This window comes from Carcharhinus amblyrhynchos, unplaced genomic scaffold (assembly GCF_965287045.1).
Source record: "Carcharhinus amblyrhynchos unplaced genomic scaffold, sCarAmb.v2.hapA scaffold_98, whole genome shotgun sequence".
Classification (NCBI taxonomy): Eukaryota; Metazoa; Chordata; class Chondrichthyes; order Carcharhiniformes; family Carcharhinidae; genus Carcharhinus; species Carcharhinus amblyrhynchos.
This window is the reverse complement of record NW_027649838.1, coordinates 108,939-136,935: the sequence shown is the minus strand read 5'-3', so window position 1 is coordinate 136,935 and position 27,997 is coordinate 108,939. Positions and strand designations below refer to the sequence as shown.

Here is a 27,997-nt window from a genome sequence, read left to right as displayed (position 1 = left end):
AGCCTGCCTGAGTGCTGCAGTAGCGTCGCAGCGCAGCAGGGGGCTCAGCGTGTGCGTCCTTTACTCTGCCGTCGACACCTGCTGTGCCAGGAGGCAGGTGCTGCCACATGTTCTGTTTTTGATGCTCTTGTGAGTCAGTGCACCGTTCCTGGAGAGAGTGCAAGACCAGGTCGATGCGTGGCGTGGTAGGAGCGAGCCCCTTTCCCCAGCGCCCTGTTCCAAAAATCAGGTTAATATTTGGTCCCCAGATCGGGGAACTATCAGATATTAAACTGATAAGAACAGATACTACACTTGATCTTAGCCAAAAGGCCGAGAAGCGATAGCCCGTCAATTCCCAGCTGGCCCCCCTCCCTTCCTCAGCCACTGGCTTTCACGCGCCGCTTGCTGGCCACAGAAAAACCGTCAGCCTGCCTGAGTGCTGCAGTAGCGTCGCAGCGCAGCAGGGGGCTCAGCGTGTGCGTCCTTTACTCTGCCGTCGACACCTGCTGTGCCAGGAGGCAGGTGCTGCCACATGTTCTGTTTTTGATGCTCTTGTGAGTCAGTGCACCGTTCCTGGAGAGAGTGCAAGACCAGGTCGATGCGTGGCGTGGTAGGAGCCAGCCCCTTTCCCCAGCGCCCTGTTCCAAAAATCAGGTTAATATTTGGTCCCCAGATCGGGGAACTATCAGATATTAAACTGATAAGAACAGATACTACACTTGATCTTAGCCAAAAGGCCGAGAAGCGATAGCCCGTCAATTCCCCGCTGGCCCCCCTCCCTTCCTCAGCCACTGGCTTTCACGCGCCGCTTGCTGGCCACAGAAAAACCGTCAGCCTGCCTGAGTGCTGCAGTAGCGTCGCAGCGCAGCAGGGGGCTCAGCGTGTGCGTCCTGTACTCTGCCGTCGACACCTGCGGTGCCAGTAGGCAGGTGCTGCCACATGTTCTGTTTTTGATGCTCTTGTGAGTCAGTGCACCGTTCCTGGAGAGAGTGCAAGACCAGGTCGATGCGTGGCGTGGTAGGAGCGAGCCCCTTTCCCCAGCGCCCTGTTCCAAAAATCAGGTTAATATTTGGTCCCCAGATCGGGGAACTATCAGATATTAAACTGATAAGAACAGATTTTTTTTTTCCAAAAATATACTTTATTCATAAAAATCTCAAGTAAACTATTACAATGTACAGGGCTTCGAGTAGCAAAACAATGCGGAATGAAAACATTTTTGCAGATCTGTCCGAAACTACAGTGACTACATTTCTGTACTTAACATTTCAGTACTTAAAAAAAAAACTATGTCCATGTCTCCATATTTACATATTTGTACTAATTACAATGATTACATTTCAATACTTAAAAAACTATATACACGGCTCAAAAAATTTCTGATAAGAACAGATACTACACTTGATCTTAGCCAAAAGGCCGAGAAGCGATAGCCCGTCAATTCCCAGCTGGCCCCCCTCCCTTCCTCAGCCACTGGCTTTCACGCGCCGCTTGCTGGCCACAGAAAAACCGTCAGCCTGCCTGAGTGCTGCAGTAGCGTCGCAGCGCAGCAGGGGGCTCAGCGTGTGCGTCCTTTACTCTGCCGTCGACACCTGCTGTGCCAGGAGGCAGGTGCTGCCACATGTTCTGTTTTTGATGCTCTTGTGAGTCAGTGCACCGTTCCTGGAGAGAGTGCAAGACCAGGTCGATGCGTGGCGTGGTAGGAGCGAGCCCCTTTCCCCAGCGCCCTGTTCCAAAAATCAGGTTAATATTTGGTCCCCAGATCGGGGAACTATCAGATATTAAACTGATAAGAACAGATACTACACTTGATCTTAGCCAAAAGGCCGAGAAGCGATAGCCCGTCAATTCCCAGCTGGCCCCCCTCCCTTCCTCAGCCACTGGCTTTCACGCGCCGCTTGCTGGCCACAGAAAAACCGTCAGCCTGCCTGAGTGCTGCAGTAGCGTCGCAGCGCAGCAGGGGGCTCAGCGTGTGCGTCCTTTACTCTGCCGTCGACACCTGCTGTGCCAGGAGGCAGGTGCTGCCACATGTTCTGTTTTTGATGCTCTTGTGAGTCAGTGCACCGTTCCTGGAGAGAGTGCAAGACCAGGTCGATGCGTGGCGTGGTAGGAGCCAGCCCCTTTCCCCAGCGCCCTGTTCCAAAAATCAGGTTAATATTTGGTCCCCAGATCGGGGAACTATCAGATATTAAACTGATAAGAACAGATTTTTTTTTTCCAAAAATATACTTTATTCATAAAAATCTCAAGTAAACTATTACAATGTACAGGGCTTCGAGTAGCAAAACAATGCGGAATGAAAACATTTTTGCAGATCTGTCCAAAACTACAGTGACTACATTTCAGTACTTAACATTTCAGTACTTAAAAAAAAACTATGTCCATGTCTCCATATTTACATATTTGTACTAATTACAATGATTACATTTCAATACTTAAACAACTATATACACGGCTCAAAAAATTTCTGTGTGCCGTTAGTGCTCAGATTGGCACACAGTTACGCAGGTCGAGGGTATTCTGCAGTTCCTGGGCCCTCGGTCTGCCTCCGTTAAAAGGCCTTACAGTGTGGCCTTTCCCCATTGTGCCTTTGCGGCGGCTGCCCCAAGCTTCAGCCCGTCCCTCAGCACGTAGTCCTGGACCTTGGAATGTGCCAGTCTGCAACACTCGGTCGAGGACAATTCTTTCAGCTGGAAGATCAGCAAGTTTCGGGCGGACCAAAGTGCGTCCTTCACCGAGTTGATGACCTTCCAGCAGCAGTTGATATTTGTCTCGGTGTGCGTTCCCGGAAACAGCCCGTAGAGCACAGAGTCCTGCGTCACCGAGCTGCTCGGGACGAACCGCGACAAATACCACTGCATCTCACTCCAGACCTTCTTTGCAAAGGCACATTCCCAAAGGAGGTGTGCGACCGTCTCGTCAGCCCCGCAGCCGCTTCGAGGGCAGCGTGCGGTGATGTTGAGACCTCGAGCGTGCATAAAGGATCTGACGGGGAGTGCCCTTCTCACCACCAGCCAAGCCAGATCTTGGTGCTTGTTTGTCAGTTCTGGTGATGAGGCGTTCTGCCAGATGACACTGACAGTCTGCTCAGGGAACCATCCGACAGGATCCGCCGTCTCCTTTACTCTCAGGGCCCCAAGGACGTTACGCGCTGACCACTGCTTAATCGCCTTGTGGTCAAAGGTGTGTTTGCGGAAAAATTTCTCCACGAAGGACAGGTGCTGCGGGACGGTCCAACTACTCGGAGCGTTCCGCGGCAGTGTGGCCAGACCCATCCTTCGCAACACTCGGGACAGGTAGAACCTCAAAAAGTAGTGGCACTTGCTGTTGGTGTACCGAGGATCTACGCACAGCTTGATGCAGCCGCACACAAAGGTGGCCATCAGGATGAGGGCGGCGTTGGGAATGTCTTTCCCTCCGTTCTCTGGAGATTTGTGCATCGCCTCCCTCCGGACGCGATCCATCTTTGATCTCCAGATAAATTTGAAGATGGCCTGCGTCACTGCTGCAGCGCAGGATTTGGGGATAGGCCACACCTGCGCCACGTACAACAACACGGACTGATAAGAACAGATACTACACTTGATCTTAGCCAAAAGGCCGAGAAGCGATAGCCCGTCAATTCCCAGCTGGCCCCCCTCCCTTCCTCAGCCACTGGCTTTCACGCGCCGCTTGCTGGCCACAGAAAAACCGTCAGCCTGCCTGAGTGCTGCAGTAGCGTCGCAGCGCAGCAGGGGGCTCAGCGTGTGCGTCCTTTACTCTGCCGTCGACACCTGCTGTGCCAGGAGGCAGGTGCTGCCACATGTTCTGTTTTTGATGCTCTTGTGAGTCAGTGCACCGTTCCTGGAGAGAGTGCAAGACCAGGTCGATGCGTGGCGTGGTAGGAGCGAGCCCCTTTCCCCAGCGCCCTGTTCCAAAAATCAGGTTAATATTTGGTCCCCAGATCGGGGAACTATCAGATATTAAACTGATAAGAACAGATACTACACTTGATCTTAGCCAAAAGGCCGAGAAGCGATAGCCCGTCAATTCCCAGCTGGCCCCCCTCCCTTCCTCAGCCACTGGCTTTCACGCGCCGCTTGCTGGCCACAGAAAAACCGTCAGCCTGCCTGAGTGCTGCAGTAGCGTCGCAGCGCAGCAGGGGGCTCAGCGTGTGCGTCCTTTACTCTGCTGTCGACACCTGCTGTGCCAGGAGGCAGGTGCTGCCACATGTTCTGTTTTTGATGCTCTTGTGAGTCAGTGCACCGTTCCTGGAGAGAGTGCAAGACCAGGTCGATGCGTGGCGTGGTAGGAGCCAGCCCCTTTCCCCAGCGCCCTGTTCCAAAAATCAGGTTAATATTTGGTCCCCAGATCGGGGAACTATCAGATATTAAACTGATAAGAACAGATTTTTTTTTTCCAAAAATATACTTTATTCATAAAAATCTCAAGTAAACTATTACAATGTACAGGGCTTCGAGTAGCAAAACAATGCGGAATGAAAACATTTTTGCAGATCTGTCCAAAACTACAGTGACTACATTTCAGTACTTAACATTTCAGTACTTAAAAAAAAACTATGTCCATGTCTCCATATTTACATATTTGTACTAATTACAATGATTACATTTCAATACTTAAACAACTATATACACGGCTCAAAAAATTTCTGTGTGCCGTTAGTGCTCAGATTGGCACACAGTTACGCAGGTCGAGGGTATTCTGCAGTTCCTGGGCCCTCGGTCTGCCTCCGTTAAAAGGCCTTACAGTGTGGCCTTTCCCCATTGTGCCTTTGCGGCGGCTGCCCCAAGCTTCAGCCCGTCCCTCAGCACGTAGTCCTGGACCTTGGAATGTGCCAGTCTGCAACACTCGGTCGAGGACAATTCTTTCAGCTGGAAGATCAGCAAGTTTCGGGCGGACCAAAGTGCGTCCTTCACCGAGTTGATGACCTTCCAGCAGCAGTTGATATTTGTCTCGGTGTGCGTTCCCGGAAACAGCCCGTAGAGCACAGAGTCCTGCGTCACCGAGCTGCTCGGGACGAACCGCGACAAATACCACTGCATCTCACTCCAGACCTTCTTTGCAAAGGCACATTCCCAAAGGAGGTGTGCGACCGTCTCGTCAGCCCCGCAGCCGCTTCGAGGGCAGCGTGCGGTGATGTTGAGACCTCGAGCGTGCATAAAGGATCTGACGGGGAGTGCCCTTCTCACCACCAGCCAAGCCAGATCTTGGTGCTTGTTTGTCAGTTCTGGTGATGAGGCGTTCTGCCAGATGACACTGACAGTCTGCTCAGGGAACCATCCGACAGGATCCGCCGTCTCCTTTACTCTCAGGGCCCCAAGGACGTTACGCGCTGACCACTGCTTAATCGCCTTGTGGTCAAAGGTGTGTTTGCGGAAAAATTTCTCCACGAAGGACAGGTGCTGCGGGACGGTCCAACTACTCGGAGCGTTCCGCGGCAGTGTGGCCAGACCCATCCTTCGCAACACTCGGGACAGGTAGAACCTCAAAAAGTAGTGGCACTTGCTGTTGGTGTACCGAGGATCTACGCACAGCTTGATGCAGCCGCACACAAAGGTGGTCATCAGGATGAGGGCGGCGTTGGGAATGTCTTTCCCTCCGTTCTCTGGAGATTTGTGCATCGCCTCCCTCCGGACGCGATCCATCTTTGATCTCCAGATAAATTTGAAGATGGCCTGCGTCACTGCTGCAGCGCAGGATTTGGGGATAGGCCACACCTGCGCCACGTACAACAACACGGACTGATAAGAACAGATACTACACTTGATCTTAGCCAAAAGGCCGAGAAGCGATAGCCCGTCAATTCCCAGCTGGCCCCCCTCCCTTCCTCAGCCACTGGCTTTCACGCGCCGCTTGCTGGCCACAGAAAAACCGTCAGCCTGCCTGAGTGCTGCAGTAGCGTCGCAGCGCAGCAGGGGGCTCAGCGTGTGCGTCCTTTACTCTGCCGTCGACACCTGCTGTGCCAGGAGGCAGGTGCTGCCACATGTTCTGTTTTTGATGCTCTTGTGAGTCAGTGCACCGTTCCTGGAGAGAGTGCAAGACCAGGTCGATGCGTGGCGTGGTAGGAGCGAGCCCCTTTCCCCAGCGCCCTGTTCCAAAAATCAGGTTAATATTTGGTCCCCAGATCGGGGAACTATCAGATATTAAACTGATAAGAACAGATACTACACTTGATCTTAGCCAAAAGGCCGAGAAGCGATAGCCCGTCAATTCCCAGCTGGCCCCCCTCCCTTCCTCAGCCACTGGCTTTCACGCGCCGCTTGCTGGCCACAGAAAAACCGTCAGCCTGCCTGAGTGCTGCAGTAGCGTCGCAGCGCAGCAGGGGGCTCAGCGTGTGCGTCCTTTACTCTGCCGTCGACACCTGCTGTGCCAGGAGGCAGGTGCTGCCACATGTTCTGTTTTTGATGCTCTTGTGAGTCAGTGCACCGTTCCTGGAGAGAGTGCAAGACCAGGTCGATGCGTGGCGTGGTAGGAGCGAGCCCCTTTCCCCAGCGCCCTGTTCCAAAAATCAGGTTAATATTTGGTCCCCAGATCGGGGAACTATCAGATATTAAACTGATAAGAACAGATACTACACTTGATCTTAGCCAAAAGGCCGAGAAGCGATAGCCCGTCAATTCCCAGCTGGCCCCCCTCCCTTCCTCAGCCACTGGCTTTCACGCGCCGCTTGCTGGCCACAGAAAAACCGTCAGCCTGCCTGAGTGCTGCAGTAGCGTCGCAGCGCAGCAGGGGGCTCAGCGTGTGCGTCCTTTACTCTGCCGTCGACACCTGCTGTGCCAGGAGGCAGGTGCTGCCACATGTTCTGTTTTTGATGCTCTTGTGAGTCAGTGCACCGTTCCTGGAGAGAGTGCAAGACCAGGTCGATGCGTGGCGTGGTAGGAGCCAGCCCCTTTCCCCAGCGCCCTGTTCCAAAAATCAGGTTAATATTTGGTCCCCAGATCGGGGAACTATCAGATATTAAACTGATAAGAACAGATACTACACTTGATCTTAGCCAAAAGGCCGAGAAGCGATAGCCCGTCAATTCCCAGCTGGCCCCCCTCCCTTCCTCAGCCACTGGCTTTCACGCGCCGCTTGCTGGCCACAGAAAAACCGTCAGCCTGCCTGAGTGCTGCAGTAGCGTCGCAGCGCAGCAGGGGGCTCAGCGTGTGCGTCCTTTACTCTGCCGTCGACACCTGCTGTGCCAGGAGGCAGGTGCTGCCACATGTTCTGTTTTTGATGCTCTTGTGAGTCAGTGCACCGTTCCTGGAGAGAGTGCAAGACCAGGTCGATGCGTGGCGTGGTAGGAGCGAGCCCCTTTCCCCAGCGCCCTGTTCCAAAAATCAGGTTAATATTTGGTCCCCAGATCGGGGAACTATCAGATATTAAACTGATAAGAACAGATACTACACTTGATCTTAGCCAAAAGGCCGAGAAGCGATAGCCCGTCAATTCCCAGCTGGCCCCCCTCCCTTCCTCAGCCACTGGCTTTCACGCGCCGCTTGCTGGCCACAGAAAAACCGTCAGCCTGCCTGAGTGCTGCAGTAGCGTCGCAGCGCAGCAGGGGGCTCAGCGTGTGCGTCCTTTACTCTGCCGTCGACACCTGCTGTGCCAGGAGGCAGGTGCTGCCACATGTTCTGTTTTTGATGCTCTTGTGAGTCAGTGCACCGTTCCTGGAGAGAGTGCAAGACCAGGTCGATGCGTGGCGTGGTAGGAGCCAGCCCCTTTCCCCAGCGCCCTGTTCCAAAAATCAGGTTAATATTTGGTCCCCAGATCGGGGAACTATCAGATATTAAACTGATAAGAACAGATACTACACTTGATCTTAGCCAAAAGGCCGAGAAGCGATAGCCCGTCAATTCCCCGCTGGCCCCCCTCCCTTCCTCAGCCACTGGCTTTCACGCGCCGCTTGCTGGCCACAGAAAAACCGTCAGCCTGCCTGAGTGCTGCAGTAGCGTCGCAGCGCAGCAGGGGGCTCAGCGTGTGCGTCCTTTACTCTGCCGTCGACACCTGCGGTGCCAGTAGGCAGGTGCTGCCACATGTTCTGTTTTTGATGCTCTTGTGAGTCAGTGCACCGTTCCTGGAGAGAGTGCAAGACCAGGTCGATGCGTGGCGTGGTAGGAGCGAGCCCCTTTCCCCAGCGCCCTGTTCCAAAAATCAGGTTAATATTTGGTCCCCAGATCGGGGAACTATCAGATATTAAACTGATAAGAACAGATTTTTTTTTCCAAAAATATACTTTATTCATAAAAATCTCAAGTAAACTATTACAATGTACAGGGCTTCGAGTAGCAAAACAATGCGGAATGAGAACATTTTTGCAGATCTGTCCAAAACTACAGTGACTACATTTCAGTACTTAACATTTCAGTACTTAAAAAAAAACTATGTCCATGTCTCCATATTTACATATTTGTACTAATTACAATGATTACATTTCAATACTTAAAAAACTATATACACGGCTCAAAAAATTTCTGTGTGCCGTTAGTGCTCAGATTGGCACACAGTTCCGCAGGTCGAGGGTATTCTGCAGTTCCTGGGCCCTCGGTCTGCCTCCGTTAAAAGGCCTTACAGCGTGGCCTTTCCCCATTGTGCCTTTGCGGCGGCTGCCCCAAGCTTCAGCCCGTCCCTCAGCACGTAGTCCTGGACCTTGGAATGTGCCAGTCTGCAACACTCGGTCGAGGACAATTCTTTCAGCTGGAAGATCAGCAAGTTTCGGGCGGACCAAAGTGCGTCCTTCACCGAGTTGATGACCTTCCAGCAGCAGTTGATATTTGTCTCGTTGTGCGTTCCCGGAAACAGCCCGTAGAGCACAGAGTCCTGCGTCACCGAGCTGCTCGGGACGAACCGCGACAAATACCACTGCATCTCACTCCAGACCTTCTTTGCAAAGGCACATTCCCAAAGGAGGTGTGCGACCGTCTCGTCAGCCCCGCAGCCGCTTCGAGGGCAGCGTGCGGTGATGTTGAGACCTCGAGCGTGCATAAAGGATCTGACGGGGAGTGCCCTTCTCACCACCAGCCAAGCCAGATCTTGGTGCTTGTTTGTCAGTTCTGGTGATGAGGCGTTCTGCCAGATGACACTGACAGTCTGCTCAGGGAACCATCCGACAGGATCCGCCGTCTCCTTTTCTCTCAGGGCCCCAAGGACGTTACGCGCTGACCACTGCTTAATCGCCTTGTGGTCAAAGGTGTGTTTGCGGAAAAATTTCTCCACGAAGGACAGGTGCTGCGGTACGGTCCAACTACTCGGAGCGTTCCGCGGCAGTGTGGCCAGACCCATCCTTCGCAACACTCGGGACAGGTAGAACCTCAAAAAGTAGTGGCACTTGCTGTTGGTGTACCGAGGATCTACGCACAGCTTGATGCAGCCGCACACAAAGGTGGCCATCAGGATGAGGGCGGCGTTGGGAATGTCTTTCCCTCCGTTCTCTGGAGATTTGTGCATCGCCTCCCTCCGGACGCGATCCATCTTTGATCTCCAGATAAATTTGAAGATGGCCTGCGTCACTGCTGCAGCTGATAAGAACAGATACTACACTTGATCTTAGCCAAAAGGCCGAGAAGCGATAGCCCGTCAATTCCCCGCTGGCCCCCCTCCCTTCCTCAGCCACTGGCTTTCACGCGCCGCTTGCTGGCCACAGAAAAACCGTCAGCCTGCCTGAGTGCTGCAGTAGCGTCGCAGCGCAGCAGGGGGCTCAGCGTGTGCGTCCTTTACTCTGCCGTCGACACCTGCGGTGCCAGTAGGCAGGTGCTGCCACATGTTCTGTTTTTGATGCTCTTGTGAGTCAGTGCACCGTTCCTGGAGAGAGTGCAAGACCAGGTCGATGCGTGGCGTGGTAGGAGCGAGCCCCTTTCCCCAGCGCCCTGTTCCAAAAATCAGGTTAATATTTGGTCCCCAGATCGGGGAACTATCAGATATTAAACTGATAAGAACAGATACTACACTTGATCTTAGCCAAAAGGCCGAGAAGCGATAGCCCGTCAATTCCCAGCTGGCCCCCCTCCCTTCCTCAGCCACTGGCTTTCACGCGCCGCTTGCTGGCCACAGAAAAACCGTCAGCCTGCCTGAGTGCTGCAGTAGCGTCGCAGCGCAGCAGGGGGCTCAGCGTGTGCGTCCTTTACTCTGCCGTCGACACCTGCTGTGCCAGGAGGCAGGTGCTGCCACATGTTCTGTTTTTGATGCTCTTGTGAGTCAGTGCACCGTTCCTGGAGAGAGTGCAAGACCAGGTCGATGCGTGGCGTGGTAGGAGCCAGCCCCTTTCCCCAGCGCCCTGTTCCAAAAATCAGGTTAATATTTGGTCCCCAGATCGGGGAACTATCAGATATTAAACTGATAAGAACAGATACTACACTTGATCTTAGCCAAAAGGCCGAGAAGCGATAGCCCGTCAATTCCCAGCTGGCCCCCCTCCCTTCCTCAGCCACTGGCTTTCACGCGCCGCTTGCTGGCCACAGAAAAACCGTCAGCCTGCCTGAGTGCTGCAGTAGCGTCGTAGCGCAGCAGGGGGCTCAGCGTGTGCGTCCTTTACTCTGCCGTCGACACCTGCGGTGCCAGTAGGCAGGTGCTGCCACATGTTCTGTTTTTGATGCTCTTGTGAGTCAGTGCACCGTTCCTGGAGAGAGTGCAAGACCAGGTCGATGCGTGGCGTGGTAGGAGCGAGCCCCTTTCCCCAGCGCCCTGTTCCAAAAATCAGGTTAATATTTGGTCCCCAGATCGGGGAACTATCAGATATTAAACTGATAAGAACAGATACTACACTTGATCTTAGCCAAAAGGCCGAGAAGCGATAGCCCGTCAATTCCCAGCTGGCCCCCCTCCCTTCCTCAGCCACTGGCTTTCACGCGCCGCTTGCTGGCCACAGAAAAACCGTCAGCCTGCCTGAGTGCTGCAGTAGCGTCGCAGCGCAGCAGGGGGCTCAGCGTGTGCGTCCTTTACTCTGCCGTCGACACCTGCTGTGCCAGGAGGCAGGTGCTGCCACATGTTCTGTTTTTGATGCTCTTGTGAGTCAGTGCACCGTTCCTGGAGAGAGTGCAAGACCAGGTCGATGCGTGGCGTGGTAGGAGCCAGCCCCTTTCCCCAGCGCCCTGTTCCAAAAATCAGGTTAATATTTGGTCCCCAGATCGGGGAACTATCAGATATTAAACTGATAAGAACAGATACTACACTTGATCTTAGCCAAAAGGCCGAGAAGCGATAGCCCGTCAATTCCCAGCTGGCCCCCCTCCCTTCCTCAGCCACTGGCTTTCACGCGCCGCTTGCTGGCCACAGAAAAACCGTCAGCCTGCCTGAGTGCTGCAGTAGCGTCGCAGCGCAGCAGGGGGCTCAGCGTGTGCGTCCTTTACTCTGCCGTCGACACCTGCTGTGCCAGGAGGCAGGTGCTGCCACATGTTCTGTTTTTGATGCTCTTGTGAGTCAGTGCACCGTTCCTGGAGAGAGTGCAAGACCAGGTCGATGCGTGGCGTGGTAGGAGCGAGCCCCTTTCCCCAGCGCCCTGTTCCAAAAATCAGGTTAATATTTGGTCCCCAGATCGGGGAACTATCAGATATTAAACTGATAAGAACAGATACTACACTTGATCTTAGCCAAAAGGCCGAGAAGCGATAGCCCGTCAATTCCCAGCTGGCCCCCCTCCCTTCCTCAGCCACTGGCTTTCACGCGCCGCTTGCTGGCCACAGAAAAACCGTCAGCCTGCCTGAGTGCTGCAGTAGCGTCGCAGCGCAGCAGGGGGCTCAGCGTGTGCGTCCTTTACTCTGCCGTCGACACCTGCTGTGCCAGGAGGCAGGTGCTGCCACATGTTCTGTTTTTGATGCTCTTGTGAGTCAGTGCACCGTTCCTGGAGAGAGTGCAAGACCAGGTCGATGCGTGGCGTGGTAGGAGCCAGCCCCTTTCCCCAGCGCCCTGTTCCAAAAATCAGGTTAATATTTGGTCCCCAGATCGGGGAACTATCAGATATTAAACTGATAAGAACAGATACTACACTTGATCTTAGCCAAAAGGCCGAGAAGCGATAGCCCGTCAATTCCCCGCTGGCCCCCCTCCCTTCCTCAGCCACTGGCTTTCACGCGCCGCTTGCTGGCCACAGAAAAACCGTCAGCCTGCCTGAGTGCTGCAGTAGCGTCGCAGCGCAGCAGGGGGCTCAGCGTGTGCGTCCTTTACTCTGCCGTCGACACCTGCGGTGCCAGTAGGCAGGTGCTGCCACATGTTCTGTTTTTGATGCTCTTGTGAGTCAGTGCACCGTTCCTGGAGAGAGTGCAAGACCAGGTCGATGCGTGGCGTGGTAGGAGCGAGCCCCTTTCCCCAGCGCCCTGTTCCAAAAATCAGGTTAATATTTGGTCCCCAGATCGGGGAACTATCAGATATTAAACTGATAAGAACAGATACTACACTTGATCTTAGCCAAAAGGCCGAGAAGCGATAGCCCGTCAATTCCCCGCTGGCCCCCCTCCCTTCCTCAGCCACTGGCTTTCACGCGCCGCTTGCTGGCCACAGAAAAACCGTCAGCCTGCCTGAGTGCTGCAGTAGCGTCGCAGCGCAGCAGGGGGCTCAGCGTGTGCGTCCTTTACTCTGCCGTCGACACCTGCGGTGCCAGTAGGCAGGTGCTGCCACATGTTCTGTTTTTGATGCTCTTGTGAGTCAGTGCACCGTTCCTGGAGAGAGTGCAAGACCAGGTCGATGCGTGGCGTGGTAGGAGCGAGCCCCTTTCCCCAGCGCCCTGTTCCAAAAATCAGGTTAATATTTGGTCCCCAGATCGGGGAACTATCAGATATTAAACTGATAAGAACAGATACTACACTTGATCTTAGCCAAAAGGCCGAGAAGCGATAGCCCGTCAATTCCCAGCTGGCCCCCCTCCCTTCCTCAGCCACTGGCTTTCACGCGCCGCTTGCTGGCCACAGAAAAACCGTCAGCCTGCCTGAGTGCTGCAGTAGCGTCGCAGCGCAGCAGGGGGCTCAGCGTGTGCGTCCTTTACTCTGCCGTCGACACCTGCTGTGCCAGGAGGCAGGTGCTGCCACATGTTCTGTTTTTGATGCTCTTGTGAGTCAGTGCACCGTTCCTGGAGAGAGTGCAAGACCAGGTCGATGCGTGGCGTGGTAGGAGCGAGCCCCTTTCCCCAGCGCCCTGTTCCAAAAATCAGGTTAATATTTGGTCCCCAGATCGGGGAACTATCAGATATTAAACTGATAAGAACAGATACTACACTTGATCTTAGCCAAAAGGCCGAGAAGCGATAGCCCGTCAATTCCCAGCTGGCCCCCCTCCCTTCCTCAGCCACTGGCTTACACGCGCCGCTTGCTGGCCACAGAAAAACCGTCAGCCTGCCTGAGTGCTGCAGTAGCGTCGCAGCGCAGCAGGGGGCTCAGCGTGTGCGTCCTTTACTCTGCCGTCGACACCTGCTGTGCCAGGAGGCAGGTGCTGCCACATGTTCTGTTTTTGATGCTCTTGTGAGTCAGTGCACCGTTCCTGGAGAGAGTGCAAGACCAGGTCGATGCGTGGCGTGGTAGGAGCCAGCCCCTTTCCCCAGCGCCCTGTTCCAAAAATCAGGTTAATATTTGGTCCCCAGATCGGGGAACTATCAGATATTAAACTGATAAGAACAGATACTACACTTGATCTTAGCCAAAAGGCCGAGAAGCGATAGCCCGTCAATTCCCCGCTGGCCCCCCTCCCTTCCTCAGCCACTGGCTTTCACGCGCCGCTTGCTGGCCACAGAAAAACCGTCAGCCTGCCTGAGTGCTGCAGTAGCGTCGCAGCGCAGCAGGGGGCTCAGCGTGTGCGTCCTTTACTCTGCCGTCGACACCTGCGGTGCCAGTAGGCAGGTGCTGCCACATGTTCTGTTTTTGATGCTCTTGTGAGTCAGTGCACCGTTCCTGGAGAGAGTGCAAGACCAGGTCGATGCGTGGCGTGGTAGGAGCGAGCCCCTTTCCCCAGCGCCCTGTTCCAAAAATCAGGTTAATATTTGGTCCCCAGATCGGGGAACTATCAGATATTAAACTGATAAGAACAGATACTACACTTGATCTTAGCCAAAAGGCCGAGAAGCGATAGCCCGTCAATTCCCCGCTGGCCCCCCTCCCTTCCTCAGCCACTGGCTTTCACGCGCCGCTTGCTGGCCACAGAAAAACCGTCAGCCTGCCTGAGTGCTGCAGTAGCGTCGCAGCGCAGCAGGGGGCTCAGCGTGTGCGTCCTTTACTCTGCCGTCGACACCTGCGGTGCCAGTAGGCAGGTGCTGCCACATGTTCTGTTTTTGATGCTCTTGTGAGTCAGTGCACCGTTCCTGGAGAGAGTGCAAGACCAGGTCGATGCGTGGCGTGGTAGGAGCGAGCCCCTTTCCCCAGCGCCCTGTTCCAAAAATCAGGTTAATATTTGGTCCCCAGATCGGGGAACTATCAGATATTAAACTGATAAGAACAGATACTACACTTGATCTTAGCCAAAAGGCCGAGAAGCGATAGCCCGTCAATTCCCAGCTGGCCCCCCTCCCTTCCTCAGCCACTGGCTTTCACGCGCCGCTTGCTGGCCACAGAAAAACCGTCAGCCTGCCTGAGTGCTGCAGTAGCGTCGCAGCGCAGCAGGGGGCTCAGCGTGTGCGTCCTTTACTCTGCCGTCGACACCTGCTGTGCCAGGAGGCAGGTGCTGCCACATGTTCTGTTTTTGATGCTCTTGTGAGTCAGTGCACCGTTCCTGGAGAGAGTGCAAGACCAGGTCGATGCGTGGCGTGGTAGGAGCGAGCCCCTTTCCCCAGCGCCCTGTTCCAAAAATCAGGTTAATATTTGGTCCCCAGATCGGGGAACTATCAGATATTAAACTGATAAGAACAGATACTACACTTGATCTTAGCCAAAAGGCCGAGAAGCGATAGCCCGTCAATTCCCAGCTGGCCCCCCTCCCTTCCTCAGCCACTGGCTTTCACGCGCCGCTTGCTGGCCACAGAAAAACCGTCAGCCTGCCTGAGTGCTGCAGTAGCGTCGCAGCGCAGCAGGGGGCTCAGCGTGTGCGTCCTTTACTCTGCCGTCGACACCTGCTGTGCCAGGAGGCAGGTGCTGCCACATGTTCTGTTTTTGATGCTCTTGTGAGTCAGTGCACCGTTCCTGGAGAGAGTGCAAGACCAGGTCGATGCGTGGCGTGGTAGGAGCGAGCCCCTTTCCCCAGCGCCCTGTTCCAAAAATCAGGTTAATATTTGGTCCCCAGATCGGGGAACTATCAGATATTAAACTGATAAGAACAGATACTACACTTGATCTTAGCCAAAAGGCCGAGAAGCGATAGCCCGTCAATTCCCAGCTGGCCCCCCTCCCTTCCTCAGCCACTGGCTTTCACGCGCCGCTTGCTGGCCACAGAAAAACCGTCAGCCTGCCTGAGTGCTGCAGTAGCGTCGCAGCGCAGCAGGGGGCTCAGCGTGTGCGTCCTTTACTCTGCCGTCGACACCTGCTGTGCCAGGAGGCAGGTGCTGCCACATGTTCTGTTTTTGATGCTCTTGTGAGTCAGTGCACCGTTCCTGGAGAGAGTGCAAGACCAGGTCGATGCGTGGCGTGGTAGGAGCGAGCCCCTTTCCCCAGCGCCCTGTTCCAAAAATCAGGTTAATATTTGGTCCCCAGATCGGGGAACTATCAGATATTAAACTGATAAGAACAGATACTACACTTGATCTTAGCCAAAAGGCCGAGAAGCGATAGCCCGTCAATTCCCAGCTGGCCCCCCTCCCTTCCTCAGCCACTGGCTTTCACGCGCCGCTTGCTGGCCACAGAAAAACCGTCAGCCTGCCTGAGTGCTGCAGTAGCGTCGCAGCGCAGCAGGGGGCTCAGCGTGTGCGTCCTTTACTCTGCCGTCGACACCTGCTGTGCCAGGAGGCAGGTGCTGCCACATGTTCTGTTTTTGATGCTCTTGTGAGTCAGTGCACCGTTCCTGGAGAGAGTGCAAGACCAGGTCGATGCGTGGCGTGGTAGGAGCGAGCCCCTTTCCCCAGCGCCCTGTTCCAAAAATCAGGTTAATATTTGGTCCCCAGATCGGGGAACTATCAGATATTAAACTGATAAGAACAGATACTACACTTGATCTTAGCCAAAAGGCCGAGAAGCGATAGCCCGTCAATTCCCAGCTGGCCCCCCTCCCTTCCTCAGCCACTGGCTTTCACGCGCCGCTTGCTGGCCACAGAAAAACCGTCAGCCTGCCTGAGTGCTGCAGTAGCGTCGCAGCGCAGCAGGGGGCTCAGCGTGTGCGTCCTTTACTCTGCCGTCGACACCTGCTGTGCCAGGAGGCAGGTGCTGCCACATGTTCTGTTTTTGATGCTCTTGTGAGTCAGTGCACCGTTCCTGGAGAGAGTGCAAGACCAGGTCGATGCGTGGCGTGGTAGGAGCGAGCCCCTTTCCCCAGCGCCCTGTTCCAAAAATCAGGTTAATATTTGGTCCCCAGATCGGGGAACTATCAGATATTAAACTGATAAGAACAGATTTTTTTTTTTCAAAAATATACTTTATTCATAAAAATCTCAAGTAAACTATTACAATGTACAGGGCTTCGAGTAGCAAAACAATGCGGAATGAAAACATTTTTGCAGATCTGTCCAAAACTACAGTGACTACATTTCAGTACTTAACATTTCAGTACTTAAAAAAAAACTATGTCCATGTCTCCATATTTACATATTTGTACTAATTACAATGATTACATTTCAATACTTAAAAAACTATATACACGGCTCAAAAAATTTCTGTGTGCCGTTAGTGCTCAGATTGGCACACAGTTACGCAGGTCGAGGGTATTCTGCAGTTCCTGGGCCCTCGGTCTGCCTCCGTTAAAAGGCCTTACAGCGTGGCCTTTCCCCATTGTGCCTTTGCGGCGGCTGCCCCAAGCTTCAGCCCGTCCCTCAGCACGTAGTCCTGGACCTTGGAATGTGCCAGTCTGCAACACTCGGTCGAGGACAATTCTTTCAGCTGGAAGATCAGCAAGTTTCGGGCGGACCAAAGTGCGTCCTTCACCGAGTTGATGACCTTCCAGCAGCAGTTGATATTTGTCTCGGTGTGCGTTCCCGGAAACAGCCCGTAGAGCACAGAGTCCTGCGTCACCGAGCTGCTCGGGACGAACCGCGACAAATACCACTGCATCTCGCTCCAGACCTTCTTTGCAGAGGCACATTCCCAAAGGAGGTGTGCGACCGTCTCGTCAGCCCCGCAGCCGCTTCGAGGGCAGCGTGCGGTGATGTTGAGACCTCGAGCGTGCATAAAGGATCTGACGGGGAGTGCCCTTCTCACCACCAGCCAAGCCAGATCTTGGTGCTTGTTTGTCAGTTCTGGTGATGAGGCGTTCTGCCAGATGACACTGACAGTCTGCTCAGGGAACCATCCGACAGGATCCGCCGTCTCCTTTACTCTCAGGGCCCCAAGGACGTTACGCGCTGACCACTGCTTAATCGCCTTGTGGTCAAAGGTGTGTTTGCGGAAAAATTTCTCCACGAAGGACAGGTGCTGCGGGACGGTCCAACTACTCGGAGCGTTCCGCGGCAGTGTGGCCAGACCCATCCTTCGCAACACTCGGGACAGGTAGAACCTCAAAAAGTAGTGGCACTTGCTGTTGGTGTACCGAGGATCTACGCACAGCTTGATGCAGCCGCACACAAAGGTGGCCATCAGGATGAGGGCGGCGTTGGGAATGTCTTTCCCTCCGTTCTCTGGAGATTTGTGCATCGCCTCCCTCCGGACGCGATCCATCTTTGATCTCCAGATAAATTTGAAGATGGCCTGCGTCACTGCTGCAGCGCAGGATTTGGGGATAGGCCACACCTGCGCCACGTACAACAACACGGACAGCAACTCGCACCGGATCACCAGGTTTTTCCCTGTTATGGAGAGCGAGCGATTCTCCCACAAGCCCAGTTTCTGCCTGGCTTTCGCGATGCGCTCCTCCCAGTTTTTGATGCATGCCCCTGCCGCTCCGAAGCATATCCCCAGCACCTTCAGGTACTCTGCCCTGACGGTGAAGGGGACAAAGGATTTGTCGGCCCAGTTCCCAAAGAACATGGCCTCGCTCTTTCCCTGGTTGACTTTGGCTCCCGAGGCCAGCTCGAACTGCTCGCAGACCTGGAGGAGCCTGCGAACAGACGAGGGGTCCGAGCAGAACACAGCCACGTCATCCATGTACAGGGAGGCTTTGACCTGCGTGCCTCCGCTGCCTGGGATTGTCACCCCTTTGATGCCTGGGTCGCTTCTGAGGGCCTGGGCAAAGGGTTCAATGCAACACACAAAAAGGACGGAGGAGAGAGGGCAGCCCTGTCTGACTCCAGACCTGATTTGGAAGCTATCTGTTTCCCACCCGTTGACTGAGACTGCGCTACTGATGTCTGTGTAGAGCAGCCGGATCCAATTGCGTATTCCCTCCCCAAAACCCATTTTGGAGAGCACATCCATCATGTAGCTGTGCGATATTCTGTCAAACGCCTTCTCCTGGTCGAGGCTGATGAGGCACGTATCCACCTGCCTGTCCTGCACGTAGGCGATCGTATCCCTGAGTAGCGCCAGGCTATCAGAGATCTTCCTGCCGGGTACAGCACAGGTTTGATCAGGATGGATTACTGACCCCAGAGCAGACTTGACCCGGTTGGCGATGACCTTGGCCAGAATTTTGTAATCCACGTTCAATAGTGAAATGGGTCGCCAATTCCGAATTTCTTCCCTCTCCCCCTTCTGCTTGTAGATGAGGGTAATGATGCCTTTCCTCATGGATTCTGACATCCTGCCCTCCAGAAGCATACTCTCGTATACTTCCAGGAGGTCCGGGCCCGTCAAGTCCCACAACGCCGAGTAAAACTCCGCCGGTAAGCCGTCGCTTCCGGGAGTTTTACCCTTCTGCAAGGACTCGACGGCCTTGGTCAGCTCTTCCAGAGATACCGGTCTCTCCAGGCTGTCCCGCTCACCGTCGTCTAAGACCTGCGTGATAGACGACAGGAAAGACTGGGAGGCCGTGCTGTCTGTCGGCTTCAGGTCATACAGTCCGGCATAGAAGGATTTGCAGATCCTCAGAATGTCAGACTGCGATGACCCCACTGAGCCGTCCTCTTCCTTCAGGCTGCTGATCACAGAGGTTTCTCTGTGCACCTTCTGGAAGAAGAAGCGTGAGCACTTTTCGTCCTGCTCCACGGAGCGGACCCTGGACCGGAAGATGACCTTGGCGGCCTCCGAGGCAAAGAGCGAGGCTTGCTGGCTCTTCACCTCCTGGAGCTCCTCCTTGACATCGACCCCCATCGACTGCAGTTGGAGCAGTTCCTGCATGCTTTTCTGGAGTCGGGACATGTCCCGCCGTCTCTCCCTGGCCTTCTGAACCCCTTTGCGAATGAAGAACCTTTTGATGTTGCCTTTGATGGTTTCCCACCAGAGCGATGGAGACTCAAAGAAGGGTTTGACGGTCCTCCAACCGTGGTAATCCCTCTTGAGTTCCTCGAGGTTCTCTGGGGTCAACAGTTCTACATTCAGCTTCCAGAACCCCCTGCCCACTTTCTGGTTTGCCTCCAGCTGACAGTCGGCCAGCAGGAGGCAGTGGTCAGAAAAGAACACCGGCCTGACGTCGGTGGGCCTGACCGTGAGCGCGCGGGACACAAACATAAAGTCGATTCTGGAGCGAACCGACCCGTCCGGCCGCGACCACGTGTACCTGCGCTGCCCTCCGTCTGCTGGGTTGCTGAAGACGTCGAGCAGCTTGGCATCTTTGACCGTCTCCAGCAGGGCTCTGGACGTAGCGTCCAGTTTGTTTTCAGCCCTGCTGGATCGGTCGGCCTTGTCTAGGATACAATTGAAGTCCCCACCCAGAATGACCGGCCTGGAGGTGGTGAGCAGCTGTGGCAGCTGCTCAAAAACCGCCAGCCGCTCGGTTCTGGCGGCAGGGGCATACACATTAATCAGCCTGAGAGGGCAGTTTTTGTACGTGACGTCTGCTACGAGAAGGCGTCCCCCCACCACCTCCCTAACTTCGGAGATGGTGAAGCCACCTCCCCGCAGCAGGATGCCGAGGCCCGAGGAACGGCAGTCGTTCCCACCTGACCAGATGGACGGTCCGTGGGACCACGCACTCGACCAGCGCCTGTAGCTGCTGAGGTGAGGGATCCCACACTCCTGCAGGAACAGCAGGTCGGCTTTGACGTAGGCCAGGTAGGATAATGTGGACGCACATCTCAACCCATCTTTGACACTGCGTACATTTACTGAGGCAAACTTAAAAGACATTTTTAAAGTACAAAAAGATTTGGCAGTTCTTACATGTCCGTCAGTCAGCATGCACCCGGTTCCGCATTCCTGTGGTGCTGACGAAGTTCTGCAGGGCGGCAGGGCTGATATATCCGTCCGAACCTGCCTCAAATCCTCGTCGGCGACTGGGTGACATCGTGGGAGTCATGTGGCCGTCTGGATGGTCTGCTGCTGCTGCGATGGCCTCGGTCCTCCCCGTCACCTGTGGATTCTTCGTCGCTTTTGAAAAGAGCCTCTTGAGGTTCTGTCGTCGTCTGGCAGCTTTTCTCTCGTCACCGTTGAGGGGTCTCGCTGCCACGGATTTCCTTTTCCGTACCTTTCTGCTGGATTTGACTTTCAGCCAGGGGCTTTCGAGCTCCGAGCTCTCCTGTTCCATGGCTTCGGCGCCCTCTGCTGGTGGTGCTGACGATGCGTCCTCCTGCTGCACTGGGGGGTCCGCTCGTCCTTCCGAAGCCTTTTCCGGGCCTGCTTCTGGACCGGTCGTCTGTCCCTCTGAGGTGGCACGGACGCTTGCCTTCTTCACTCCGCCTCCGGTGATCTGGGCGTAAGTGGCCTTTCGCTTGGGGCAGGCTCTGTAGACGTGGCCAGCCTCCCCACACAGGTTGCAACATTTGCTGTCGCTGCAGTCCTTTGTCGCGTGCCCCTCCTTCAAGCAGTTTCTGCAGAAGGTGGTGCTGCAGCTCGCGGCAAAATGGCCGGTTTTGCCGCAGATTCGGCACACTCGAGGCTGTCCCGCGTAGTACAGGAAGCCTCGATTCCCCCCGATGGCAAAATTGGAGGGCGGGTGCAGGAGGTCTCCGTTGGGGTCAGTCCTGAGAGTTACTCTCACCTGTCTCTTACAGGTCCAGATTCCGTACTTGTCCATCACATCCGCGCTCTCACCCTTCACCTCCACGTACCTGGAGAGGAACGTCAGCACATCAGCCGCAGGGACGTAGGGGTTATACATTTGGAACGTGATAACCCGGTTCCTCTGGGACGGCACGGTGAACAGGGGCTCCGCCGTCAGGATGGAGAGGGGCCCCTCTTTGCCTTTCTCCTTGAGGGCTTTCAGGAACTTGAGGCATCCTGACAGGCTCCTGAAGCTGACGTCCACGTAGGGCTGGTTGCTGTATTCAGCCACACCGTAGACGTCTGCTGCCTGGAATCCGCAGCACTCAAACAGTACCTTCTTCACGACGAAGTCTCGGCCCACGGGCGAGTCTCCCCCTGAAGCCTTCACCCGGATGGTGTTGGGCAGTCCTTGGCCTGTAGCTTTCGATGTAGCTGCAGCCATAGCTCAGTGACACTGAGTCGTTCTGTACCGGCGTTAGGTCCAAGCCAGAGGCTTGAAACCAGCATTAAGGTTCACCAATAGCAGCAGAGCTCAAGTGTTGCAGACGGTCTTCTCCCGATCGTCTGACGCCTGCTTCCACAACGCCCATCGAGATCCGATAGCTCTTTGCGAAATTCGAGCCTCAGGCTAAGATCGCTTGTAGACAGTGAGAACGGCTCTCAGTCCGAGGCCAGTCAGTTTGTATGGAGTACACCCGAGCAACTGTCCCAATCCTGAAGGGGTGGACGCTCAACCGGCTTAGTTGGCACCGTTAGGTTTCCACCGGTGGCAATCCCCTTCGAGGAGACACCTCTAAACTGATAAGAACAGATACTACACTTGATCTTAGCCAAAAGGCCGAGAAGCGATAGCCCGTCAATTCCCAGCTGGCCCCCCTCCCTTCCTCAGCCACTGGCTTTCACGCGCCGCTTGCTGGCCACAGAAAAACCGTCAGCCTGCCTGAGTGCTGCAGTAGCGTCGCAGCGCAGCAGGGGGCTCAGCGTGTGCGTCCTTTACTCTGCCGTCGACACCTGCTGTGCCAGGACGCAGGTGCTGCCACATGTTCTGTTTTTGATGCTCTTGTGAGTCAGTGCACCGTTCCTGGAGAGAGTGCAAGACCAGGTCGATGCGTGGCGTGGTAGGAGCGAGCCCCTTTCCCCAGCGCCCTGTTCCAAAAATCAGGTTAATATTTGGTCCCCAGATCGGGGAACTATCAGATATTAAACTGATAAGAACAGATACTACACTTGATCTTAGCCAAAAGGCCGAGAAGCGATAGCCCGTCAATTCCCAGCTGGCCCCCCTCCCTTCCTCAGCCACTGGCTTTCACGCGCCGCTTGCTGGCCACAGAAAAACCGTCAGCCTGCCTGAGTGCTGCAGTAGCGTCGCAGCGCAGCAGGGGGCTCAGCGTGTGCGTCCTTTACTCTGCCGTCGACACCTGCTGTGCCAGGAGGCAGGTGCTGCCACATGTTCTGTTTTTGATGCTCTTGTGAGTCAGTGCACCGTTCCTGGAGAGAGTGCAAGACCAGGTCGATGCGTGGCGTGGTAGGAGCGAGCCCCTTTCCCCAGCGCCCTGTTCCAAAAATCAGGTTAATATTTGGTCCCCAGATCGGGGAACTATCAGATATTAAACTGATAAGAACAGATACTACACTTGATCTTAGCCAAAAAGCCGAGAAGCGATAGCCCGTCAATTCCCAGCTGGCCCCCCTCCCTTCCTCAGCCACTGGCTTTCACGCGCCGCTTGCTGGCCACAGAAAAACCGTCAGCCTGCCTGAGTGCTGCAGTAGCGTCGCAGCGCAGCAGGGGGCTCAGCGTGTGCGTCCTTTACTCTGCCGTCGACACCTGCTGTGCCAGGAGGCAGGTGCTGCCACATGTTCTGTTTTTGATGCTCTTGTGAGTCAGTGCACCGTTCCTGGAGAGAGTGCAAGACCAGGTCGATGCGTGGCGTGGTAGGAGCGAGCCCCTTTCCCCAGCGCCCTGTTCCAAAAATCAGGTTAATATTTGGTCCCCAGATCGGGGAACTATCAGATATTAAACTGATAAGAACAGATACTACACTTGATCTTAGCCAAAAGGCCGAGAAGCGATAGCCCGTCAATTCCCAGCTGGCCCCCCTCCCTTCCTCAGCCACTGGCTTTCACGCGCCGCTTGCTGGCCACAGAAAAACCGTCAGCCTGCCTGAGTGCTGCAGTAGCGTCGCAGCGCAGCAGGGGGCTCAGCGTGTGCGTCCTTTACTCTGCCGTCGACACCTGCTGTGCCAGGAGGCAGGTGCTGCCACATGTTCTGTTTTTGATGCTCTTGTGAGTCAGTGCACCGTTCCTGGAGAGAGTGCAAGACCAGGTCGATGCGTGGCGTGGTAGGAGCGAGCCCCTTTCCCCAGCGCCCTGTTCCAAAAATCAGGTTAATATTTGGTCCCCAGATCGGGGAACTATCAGATATTAAACTGATAAGAACAGATACTACACTTGATCTTAGCCAAAAGGCCGAGAAGCGATAGCCCGTCAATTCCCAGCTGGCCCCCCTCCCTTCCTCAGCCACTGGCTTTCACGCGCCGCTTGCTGGCCACAGAAAAACCGTCAGCCTGCCTGAGTGCGGCAGTAGCGTCGCAGCGAAGCAGGGGGCTCAGCGTGTGCGTCCTTTACTCTGCCGTCGACACCTGCTGTGCCAGGAGGCAGGTGCTGCCACATGTTCTGTTTTTGATGCTCTTGTGAGTCAGTGCACCGTTCCTGGAGAGAGTGCAAGACCAGGTCGATGCGTGGCGTGGTAGGAGCGAGCCCCTTTCCCCAGCGCCCTGTTCCAAAAATCAGGTTAATATTTGGTCCCCAGATCGGGGAACTATCAGATATTAAACTGATAAGAACAGATACTACACTTGATCTTAGCCAAAAGGCCGAGAAGCGATAGCCCGTCAATTCCCAGCTGGCCCCCCTCCCTTCCTCAGCCACTGGCTTTCACGCGCCGCTTGCTGGCCACAGAAAAACCGTCAGCCTGCCTGAGTGCTGCAGTAGCGTCGCAGCGCAGCAGGGGGCTCAGCGTGTGCGTCCTTTACTCTGCCGTCGACACCTGCTGTGCCAGGAGGCAGGTGCTGCCACATGTTCTGTTTTTGATGCTCTTGTGAGTCAGTGCACCGTTCCTGGAGAGAGTGCAAGACCAGGTCGATGCGTGGCGTGGTAGGAGCGAGCCCCTTTCCCCAGCGCCCTGTTCCAAAAATCAGGTTAATATTTGGTCCCCAGATCGGGGAACTATCAGATATTAAACTGATAAGAACAGATACTACACTTGATCTTAGCCAAAAGGCCGAGAAGCGATAGCCCGTCAATTCCCAGCTGGCCCCCCTCCCTTCCTCAGCCACTGGCTTTCACGCGCCGCTTGCTGGCCACAGAAAAACCGTCAGCCTGCCTGAGTGCTGCAGTAGCGTCGCAGCGCAGCAGGGGGCTCAGCGTGTGCGTCCTTTACTCTGCCGTCGACACCTGCTGTGCCAGGAGGCAGGTGCTGCCACATGTTCTGTTTTTGATGCTCTTGTGAGTCAGTGCACCGTTCCTGGAGAGAGTGCAAGACCAGGTCGATGCGTGGCGTGGTAGGAGCGAGCCCCTTTCCCCAGCGCCCTGTTCCAAAAATCAGGTTAATATTTGGTCCCCAGATCGGGGAACTATCAGATATTAAACTGATAAGAACAGATACTACACTTGATCTTAGCCAAAAGGCCGAGAAGCGATAGCCCGTCAATTCCCAGCTGGCCCCCCTCCCTTCCTCAGCCACTGGCTTTCACGCGCCGCTTGCTGGCCACAGAAAAACCGTCAGCCTGCCTGAGTGCTGCAGTAGCGTCGCAGCGCAGCAGGGGGCTCAGCGTGTGCGTCCTTTACTCTGCCGTCGACACCTGCTGTGCCAGGAGGCAGGTGCTGCCACATGTTCTGTTTTTGATGCTCTTGTGAGTCAGTGCACCGTTCCTGGAGAGAGTGCAAGACCAGGTCGATGCGTGGCGTGGTAGGAGCCAGCCCCTTTCCCCAGCGCCCTGTTCCAAAAATCAGGTTAATATTTGGTCCCCAGATCGGGGAACTATCAGATATTAAACTGATAAGAACAGATTTTTTTTTTCCAAAAATATACTTTATTCATAAAAATCTCAAGTAAACTATTACAATGTACAGGGCTTCGAGTAGCAAAACAATGCGGAATGAAAACATTTTTGCAGATCTGTCCAAAACTACAGTGACTACATTTCAGTACTTAACATTTCAGTACTTAAAAAAAAACTATGTCCATGTCTCCATATTTACATATTTGTACTAATTACAATGATTACATTTCAATACTTAAACAACTATATACACGGCTCAAAAAATTTCTGTGTGCCGTTAGTGCTCAGATTGGCACACAGTTACGCAGGTCGAGGGTATTCTGCAGTTCCTGGGCCCTCGGTCTGCCTCCGTTAAAAGGCCTTACAGTGTGGCCTTTCCCCATTGTGCCTTTGCGGCGGCTGCCCCAAGCTTCAGCCCGTCCCTCAGCACGTAGTCCTGGACCTTGGAATGTGCCAGTCTGCAACACTCGGTCGAGGACAATTCTTTCAGCTGGAAGATCAGCAAGTTTCGGGCGGACCAAAGTGCGTCCTTCACCGAGTTGATGACCTTCCAGCAGCAGTTGATATTTGTCTCGGTGTGCGTTCCCGGAAACAGCCCGTAGAGCACAGAGTCCTGCGTCACCGAGCTGCTCGGGACGAACCGCGACAAATACCACTGCATCTCACTCCAGACCTTCTTTGCAAAGGCACATTCCCAAAGGAGGTGTGCGACCGTCTCGTCAGCCCCGCAGCCGCTTCGAGGGCAGCGTGCGGTGATGTTGAGACCTCGAGCGTGCATAAAGGATCTGACGGGGAGTGCCCTTCTCACCACCAGCCAAGCCAGATCTTGGTGCTTGTTTGTCAGTTCTGGTGATGAGGCGTTCTGCCAGATGACACTGACAGTCTGCTCAGGGAACCATCCGACAGGATCCGCCGTCTCCTTTACTCTCAGGGCCCCAAGGACGTTACGCGCTGACCACTGCTTAATCGCCTTGTGGTCAAAGGTGTGTTTGCGGAAAAATTTCTCCACGAAGGACAGGTGCTGCGGGACGGTCCAACTACTCGGAGCGTTCCGCGGCAGTGTGGCCAGACCCATCCTTCGCAACACTCGGGACAGGTAGAACCTCAAAAAGTAGTGGCACTTGCTGTTGGTGTACCGAGGATCTACGCACAGCTTGATGCAGCCGCACACAAAGGTGGCCATCAGGATGAGGGCGGCGTTGGGAATGTCTTTCCCTCCGTTCTCTGGAGATTTGTGCATCGCCTCCCTCCGGACGCGATCCATCTTTGATCTCCAGATAAATTTGAAGATGGCCTGCGTCACTGCTGCAGCGCAGGATTTGGGGATAGGCCACACCTGCGCCACGTACAACAACACGGACTGATAAGAACAGATACTACACTTGACCTTAGCCAAAAGGCCGAGAAGCGATAGCCCGTCAATTCCCAGCTGGCCCCCCTCCCTTCCTCAGCCACTGGCTTTCACGCGCCGCTTGCTGGCCACAGAAAAACCGTCAGCCTGCCTGAGTGCTGCAGTAGCGTCGCAGCGCAGCAGGGGGCTCAGCGTGTGCGTCCTTTACTCTGCCGTCGACACCTGCTGTGCCAGGAGGCAGGTGCTGCCACATGTTCTGTTTTTGATGCTCTTGTGAGTCAGTGCACCGTTCCTGGAGAGAGTGCAAGACCAGGTCGATGCGTGGCGTGGTAGGAGCGAGCCCCTTTCCCCAGCGCCCTGTTCCAAAAATCAGGTTAATATTTGGTCCCCAGATCGGGGAACTATCAGATATTAAACTGATAAGAACAGATACTACACTTGATCTTAGCCAAAAGGCCGAGAAGCGATAGCCCGTCAATTCCCCGCTGGCCCCCCTCCCTTCCTCAGCCACTGGCTTTCACGCGCCGCTTGCTGGCCACAGAAAAACCGTCAGCCTGCCTGAGTGCTGCAGTAGCGTCGCAGCGCAGCAGGGGGCTCAGCGTGTGCGTCCTTTACTCTGCCGTCGACACCTGCTGTGCCAGGAGGCAGGTGCTGCCACATGTTCTGTTTTTGATGCTCTTGTGAGTCAGTGCACCGTTCCTGGAGAGAGTGCAAGACCAGGTCGATGCGTGGCGTGGTAGGAGCGAGCCCCTTTCCCCAGCGCCCTGTTCCAAAAATCAGGTTAATATTTGGTCCCCAGATCGGGGAACTATCAGATATTAAACTGATAAGAACAGATACTACACTTGATCTTAGCCAAAAGGCCGAGAAGCGATAGCCCGTCAATTCCCAGCTGGCCCCCCTCCCTTCCTCAGCCACTGGCTTTCACGCGCCGCTTGCTGGCCACAGAAAAACCGTCAGCCTGCCTGAGTGCTGCAGTAGCGTCGCAGCGCAGCAGGGGGCTCAGCGTGTGCGTCCTTTACTCTGCCGTCGACACCTGCTGTGCCAGGAGGCAGGTGCTGCCACATGTTCTGTTTTTGATGCTCTTGTGAGTCAGTGCACCGTTCCTGGAGAGAGTGCAAGACCAGGTCGATGCGTGGCGTGGTAGGAGCCAGCCCCTTTCCCCAGCGCCCTGTTCCAAAAATCAGGTTAATATTTGGTCCCCAGATCGGGGAACTATCAGATATTAAACTGATAAGAACAGATTTTTTTTTTCCAAAAATATACTTTATTCATAAAAATCTCAAGTAAACTATTACAATGTACAGGGCTTCGAGTAGCAAAACAATGCGGAATGAAAACATTTTTGCAGATCTGTCCAAAACTACAGTGACTACATTTCAGTACTTAACATTTCAGTACTTAAAAAAAAACTATGTCCATGTCTCCATATTTACATATTTGTACTAATTACAATGATTACATTTCAATACTTAAACAACTATATACACGGCTCAAAAAATTTCTGTGTGCCGTTAGTGCTCAGATTGGCACACAGTTACGCAGGTCGAGGG

General features: G+C 54.6%; 34 non-coding genes and 13 pseudogenes across 34 annotated transcripts; all 47 read right to left on the bottom strand.

Annotated features, from left to right (window-relative positions):
* Window positions 1-132: 132 nt before the first annotated feature.
* On the bottom strand, window positions 133-324 carry LOC145338121 (U2 spliceosomal RNA). Its single transcript, XR_013885471.1, has one exon. It is a non-coding gene; the product is annotated as a U2 spliceosomal RNA (small nuclear RNA).
* A 215-nt stretch (window positions 325-539) lies between these two features.
* LOC145338266 (U2 spliceosomal RNA) lies at window positions 540-731 on the bottom strand. Its single transcript, XR_013885615.1, has one exon. It is a non-coding gene; the product is annotated as a U2 spliceosomal RNA (small nuclear RNA).
* A 215-nt stretch (window positions 732-946) lies between these two features.
* On the bottom strand, window positions 947-1,120 carry LOC145338498 (U2 spliceosomal RNA; annotated as a pseudogene).
* Window positions 1,121-1,310: 190 nt separating this feature from the next.
* Window positions 1,311-1,413, bottom strand: LOC145338542 (U2 spliceosomal RNA; annotated as a pseudogene).
* A 215-nt stretch (window positions 1,414-1,628) lies between these two features.
* LOC145338120 (U2 spliceosomal RNA) lies at window positions 1,629-1,820 on the bottom strand. Its single transcript, XR_013885470.1, has one exon. It is a non-coding gene; the product is annotated as a U2 spliceosomal RNA (small nuclear RNA).
* Window positions 1,821-2,035: 215 nt separating this feature from the next.
* Window positions 2,036-2,209, bottom strand: LOC145338515 (U2 spliceosomal RNA; annotated as a pseudogene).
* A 1,239-nt stretch (window positions 2,210-3,448) lies between these two features.
* Window positions 3,449-3,594, bottom strand: LOC145338559 (U2 spliceosomal RNA; annotated as a pseudogene).
* A 215-nt stretch (window positions 3,595-3,809) lies between these two features.
* LOC145338119 (U2 spliceosomal RNA) lies at window positions 3,810-4,001 on the bottom strand. The gene has a single exon (XR_013885469.1). It is a non-coding gene; the product is annotated as a U2 spliceosomal RNA (small nuclear RNA).
* A 215-nt stretch (window positions 4,002-4,216) lies between these two features.
* Window positions 4,217-4,390, bottom strand: LOC145338514 (U2 spliceosomal RNA; annotated as a pseudogene).
* Window positions 4,391-5,629: 1,239 nt separating this feature from the next.
* LOC145338557 (U2 spliceosomal RNA) lies at window positions 5,630-5,775 on the bottom strand (annotated as a pseudogene).
* Window positions 5,776-5,990: 215 nt separating this feature from the next.
* Window positions 5,991-6,182, bottom strand: LOC145338118 (U2 spliceosomal RNA). Its single transcript, XR_013885468.1, has one exon. It is a non-coding gene; the product is annotated as a U2 spliceosomal RNA (small nuclear RNA).
* Window positions 6,183-6,397: 215 nt separating this feature from the next.
* On the bottom strand, window positions 6,398-6,589 carry LOC145338117 (U2 spliceosomal RNA). Its single transcript, XR_013885467.1, has one exon. It is a non-coding gene; the product is annotated as a U2 spliceosomal RNA (small nuclear RNA).
* A 215-nt stretch (window positions 6,590-6,804) lies between these two features.
* On the bottom strand, window positions 6,805-6,996 carry LOC145338265 (U2 spliceosomal RNA). Its single transcript, XR_013885614.1, has one exon. It is a non-coding gene; the product is annotated as a U2 spliceosomal RNA (small nuclear RNA).
* Window positions 6,997-7,211: 215 nt separating this feature from the next.
* LOC145338116 (U2 spliceosomal RNA) lies at window positions 7,212-7,403 on the bottom strand. Its single transcript, XR_013885466.1, has one exon. It is a non-coding gene; the product is annotated as a U2 spliceosomal RNA (small nuclear RNA).
* Window positions 7,404-7,618: 215 nt separating this feature from the next.
* Window positions 7,619-7,810, bottom strand: LOC145338264 (U2 spliceosomal RNA). Its single transcript, XR_013885613.1, has one exon. It is a non-coding gene; the product is annotated as a U2 spliceosomal RNA (small nuclear RNA).
* Window positions 7,811-8,025: 215 nt separating this feature from the next.
* LOC145338505 (U2 spliceosomal RNA) lies at window positions 8,026-8,198 on the bottom strand (annotated as a pseudogene).
* A 1,239-nt stretch (window positions 8,199-9,437) lies between these two features.
* On the bottom strand, window positions 9,438-9,534 carry LOC145338548 (U2 spliceosomal RNA; annotated as a pseudogene).
* Window positions 9,535-9,749: 215 nt separating this feature from the next.
* LOC145338115 (U2 spliceosomal RNA) lies at window positions 9,750-9,941 on the bottom strand. The gene has a single exon (XR_013885465.1). It is a non-coding gene; the product is annotated as a U2 spliceosomal RNA (small nuclear RNA).
* A 215-nt stretch (window positions 9,942-10,156) lies between these two features.
* On the bottom strand, window positions 10,157-10,348 carry LOC145338263 (U2 spliceosomal RNA). Its single transcript, XR_013885612.1, has one exon. It is a non-coding gene; the product is annotated as a U2 spliceosomal RNA (small nuclear RNA).
* A 215-nt stretch (window positions 10,349-10,563) lies between these two features.
* LOC145338113 (U2 spliceosomal RNA) lies at window positions 10,564-10,755 on the bottom strand. The gene has a single exon (XR_013885463.1). It is a non-coding gene; the product is annotated as a U2 spliceosomal RNA (small nuclear RNA).
* Window positions 10,756-10,970: 215 nt separating this feature from the next.
* On the bottom strand, window positions 10,971-11,162 carry LOC145338262 (U2 spliceosomal RNA). The gene has a single exon (XR_013885611.1). It is a non-coding gene; the product is annotated as a U2 spliceosomal RNA (small nuclear RNA).
* Window positions 11,163-11,377: 215 nt separating this feature from the next.
* Window positions 11,378-11,569, bottom strand: LOC145338112 (U2 spliceosomal RNA). The gene has a single exon (XR_013885462.1). It is a non-coding gene; the product is annotated as a U2 spliceosomal RNA (small nuclear RNA).
* Window positions 11,570-11,784: 215 nt separating this feature from the next.
* LOC145338261 (U2 spliceosomal RNA) lies at window positions 11,785-11,976 on the bottom strand. The gene has a single exon (XR_013885610.1). It is a non-coding gene; the product is annotated as a U2 spliceosomal RNA (small nuclear RNA).
* Window positions 11,977-12,191: 215 nt separating this feature from the next.
* On the bottom strand, window positions 12,192-12,383 carry LOC145338111 (U2 spliceosomal RNA). The gene has a single exon (XR_013885461.1). It is a non-coding gene; the product is annotated as a U2 spliceosomal RNA (small nuclear RNA).
* A 215-nt stretch (window positions 12,384-12,598) lies between these two features.
* On the bottom strand, window positions 12,599-12,790 carry LOC145338110 (U2 spliceosomal RNA). The gene has a single exon (XR_013885460.1). It is a non-coding gene; the product is annotated as a U2 spliceosomal RNA (small nuclear RNA).
* A 215-nt stretch (window positions 12,791-13,005) lies between these two features.
* On the bottom strand, window positions 13,006-13,197 carry LOC145338109 (U2 spliceosomal RNA). The gene has a single exon (XR_013885459.1). It is a non-coding gene; the product is annotated as a U2 spliceosomal RNA (small nuclear RNA).
* Window positions 13,198-13,412: 215 nt separating this feature from the next.
* On the bottom strand, window positions 13,413-13,604 carry LOC145338260 (U2 spliceosomal RNA). The gene has a single exon (XR_013885609.1). It is a non-coding gene; the product is annotated as a U2 spliceosomal RNA (small nuclear RNA).
* Window positions 13,605-13,819: 215 nt separating this feature from the next.
* LOC145338108 (U2 spliceosomal RNA) lies at window positions 13,820-14,011 on the bottom strand. Its single transcript, XR_013885458.1, has one exon. It is a non-coding gene; the product is annotated as a U2 spliceosomal RNA (small nuclear RNA).
* A 215-nt stretch (window positions 14,012-14,226) lies between these two features.
* On the bottom strand, window positions 14,227-14,418 carry LOC145338107 (U2 spliceosomal RNA). The gene has a single exon (XR_013885457.1). It is a non-coding gene; the product is annotated as a U2 spliceosomal RNA (small nuclear RNA).
* Window positions 14,419-14,633: 215 nt separating this feature from the next.
* On the bottom strand, window positions 14,634-14,825 carry LOC145338106 (U2 spliceosomal RNA). The gene has a single exon (XR_013885456.1). It is a non-coding gene; the product is annotated as a U2 spliceosomal RNA (small nuclear RNA).
* A 215-nt stretch (window positions 14,826-15,040) lies between these two features.
* Window positions 15,041-15,232, bottom strand: LOC145338105 (U2 spliceosomal RNA). Its single transcript, XR_013885455.1, has one exon. It is a non-coding gene; the product is annotated as a U2 spliceosomal RNA (small nuclear RNA).
* A 215-nt stretch (window positions 15,233-15,447) lies between these two features.
* Window positions 15,448-15,639, bottom strand: LOC145338104 (U2 spliceosomal RNA). The gene has a single exon (XR_013885454.1). It is a non-coding gene; the product is annotated as a U2 spliceosomal RNA (small nuclear RNA).
* Window positions 15,640-15,854: 215 nt separating this feature from the next.
* LOC145338102 (U2 spliceosomal RNA) lies at window positions 15,855-16,046 on the bottom strand. Its single transcript, XR_013885452.1, has one exon. It is a non-coding gene; the product is annotated as a U2 spliceosomal RNA (small nuclear RNA).
* Window positions 16,047-16,261: 215 nt separating this feature from the next.
* Window positions 16,262-16,435, bottom strand: LOC145338495 (U2 spliceosomal RNA; annotated as a pseudogene).
* Window positions 16,436-21,749: 5,314 nt separating this feature from the next.
* Window positions 21,750-21,882, bottom strand: LOC145338544 (U2 spliceosomal RNA; annotated as a pseudogene).
* A 215-nt stretch (window positions 21,883-22,097) lies between these two features.
* LOC145338101 (U2 spliceosomal RNA) lies at window positions 22,098-22,289 on the bottom strand. The gene has a single exon (XR_013885451.1). It is a non-coding gene; the product is annotated as a U2 spliceosomal RNA (small nuclear RNA).
* Window positions 22,290-22,504: 215 nt separating this feature from the next.
* On the bottom strand, window positions 22,505-22,696 carry LOC145338359 (U2 spliceosomal RNA). Its single transcript, XR_013885705.1, has one exon. It is a non-coding gene; the product is annotated as a U2 spliceosomal RNA (small nuclear RNA).
* Window positions 22,697-22,911: 215 nt separating this feature from the next.
* Window positions 22,912-23,103, bottom strand: LOC145338100 (U2 spliceosomal RNA). The gene has a single exon (XR_013885450.1). It is a non-coding gene; the product is annotated as a U2 spliceosomal RNA (small nuclear RNA).
* Window positions 23,104-23,318: 215 nt separating this feature from the next.
* Window positions 23,319-23,510, bottom strand: LOC145338099 (U2 spliceosomal RNA). The gene has a single exon (XR_013885449.1). It is a non-coding gene; the product is annotated as a U2 spliceosomal RNA (small nuclear RNA).
* Window positions 23,511-23,725: 215 nt separating this feature from the next.
* Window positions 23,726-23,917, bottom strand: LOC145338098 (U2 spliceosomal RNA). Its single transcript, XR_013885448.1, has one exon. It is a non-coding gene; the product is annotated as a U2 spliceosomal RNA (small nuclear RNA).
* Window positions 23,918-24,132: 215 nt separating this feature from the next.
* LOC145338577 (U2 spliceosomal RNA) lies at window positions 24,133-24,324 on the bottom strand. The gene has a single exon (XR_013885846.1). It is a non-coding gene; the product is annotated as a U2 spliceosomal RNA (small nuclear RNA).
* A 215-nt stretch (window positions 24,325-24,539) lies between these two features.
* Window positions 24,540-24,731, bottom strand: LOC145338575 (U2 spliceosomal RNA). The gene has a single exon (XR_013885845.1). It is a non-coding gene; the product is annotated as a U2 spliceosomal RNA (small nuclear RNA).
* A 215-nt stretch (window positions 24,732-24,946) lies between these two features.
* On the bottom strand, window positions 24,947-25,120 carry LOC145338513 (U2 spliceosomal RNA; annotated as a pseudogene).
* Window positions 25,121-26,359: 1,239 nt separating this feature from the next.
* LOC145338573 (U2 spliceosomal RNA) lies at window positions 26,360-26,505 on the bottom strand (annotated as a pseudogene).
* A 215-nt stretch (window positions 26,506-26,720) lies between these two features.
* Window positions 26,721-26,912, bottom strand: LOC145338574 (U2 spliceosomal RNA). The gene has a single exon (XR_013885844.1). It is a non-coding gene; the product is annotated as a U2 spliceosomal RNA (small nuclear RNA).
* A 215-nt stretch (window positions 26,913-27,127) lies between these two features.
* Window positions 27,128-27,319, bottom strand: LOC145338569 (U2 spliceosomal RNA). The gene has a single exon (XR_013885843.1). It is a non-coding gene; the product is annotated as a U2 spliceosomal RNA (small nuclear RNA).
* A 215-nt stretch (window positions 27,320-27,534) lies between these two features.
* On the bottom strand, window positions 27,535-27,708 carry LOC145338512 (U2 spliceosomal RNA; annotated as a pseudogene).
* Window positions 27,709-27,997: the final 289 nt, after the last annotated feature.